At 47.6% G+C, this 1,227-nt stretch overlaps 1 protein-coding gene across 2 annotated transcripts in view; it reads right to left on the minus strand.

Annotated features, from left to right (window-relative positions):
• Positions 1 to 89: 89 nt before the first annotated feature.
• LOC122544176 (pregnancy zone protein-like) overlaps positions 90 to 1,227 on the minus strand; it is a 20,562-nt gene continuing 19,424 nt past the window's right edge. For both annotated transcript variants that reach the window (XM_043683209.1, XM_043683210.1), the window contains exon 5: positions 90 to 239. The gene's annotated coding sequence lies outside the window, so the exon portion shown is untranslated. The remainder of the gene's footprint in view (positions 240 to 1,227) is intronic.

Genomic DNA, 1,227 nt, shown 5'->3' on the forward strand with positions numbered 1-1,227 from the left:
ATGTGAGTAGGTACACAGGACAACGTGTGTGAAAATCTGGCTCAGAATGCATGAGCGTGTGTGTAGCACAGGCAGTCAGACTGAGAGAAACTGAGACAGCAAACACGATCCTCTTTGAACAAGATTTTTACTGTTAAACTGGATACCACCCAATGAGATCATGGTGGAACAAGTTGCCAGATTTTGCATGTTGTCCTCCGTATCCATAGTGACCAACAGAGTCTCATTGGGATGTGTGCCTGTGGAAAAAGCACCAGAGAATAAAACAGAGATCTGATCTCTGCAACAATGTGCTGACTGTGGATGGAGCATATGTAGAAGACATTGGGTCAGGTGTTGTGGGACGTGATAATCACACTCAGATTGGGACTGTCTATTTTAAACATGCCCTTCGGCCCAACAAGTCCACACCGACCCTCTGAAGAGTAACCCTCTAGCGTATTACTCTACACTTACCCCTGATTAATGCACCTAACCCACAAACCCCTGAACACTATGGGCAATTTAGCATGGCCAATTTGCCTAACCTAACCTGATTGTGGGAGGAAAACGGATCATCCGTAAGAAATCCACACAGACACGGACAGAACGTACAAACTCCACACAGACAGTCGTCCGAGGCTGGAATCGGACCCGGGTCCCTGGCACCTGTGAGGCAGCTAACCACTGAGCCACCGTGGCACCCATAAACAACAACTAACAACAAGCGAAATCCCTGGTTCTAAGGCAAGTTTCTGATAAGGTGTCCTTCACAAATGCAGAGCCAAACATCAATTTTGATAGTTAGAGTCATAGAGATGTACAGCGTGGAAACAGACCCTTCGGTCCAACCTGTCCATGCCGACCAGATATCCCAACCCAATCTAGTCCCACCTGCCAGCGCCCGGCTCATATCCCTCCAAACCCTTCCTATTCATATACCCATCCAAATGCCACTTAAATGTTGCAATTGCACCAGCCTCCACCACATCCTCTGGCAGCTCATTCCATTCACGTACCACCTTCTGCGTAAAAAAGTTGCCCCTTAGGTCTCTTTTATATCTTTCCCCTTTCACCCTAAACCTATGCCCTCTAGTTCTGGACTCCCCGATTCCAGGGAAAAGACTTTGTCTATTTATCCTATCCATGCCCCTCATAATTTTGTAAACCTCTATAAGGTCACCCTTCAGCCTCTGACGATCCAGGGAAAACAGCCCCAGCCTGTTCAGCCTCTCCCTGTAGCTCAAA

The sequence above is a fragment of the Chiloscyllium plagiosum genome, chromosome 47, assembly GCF_004010195.1.
Source record: "Chiloscyllium plagiosum isolate BGI_BamShark_2017 chromosome 47, ASM401019v2, whole genome shotgun sequence".
Taxonomy (NCBI): Eukaryota; Metazoa; Chordata; class Chondrichthyes; order Orectolobiformes; family Hemiscylliidae; genus Chiloscyllium; species Chiloscyllium plagiosum.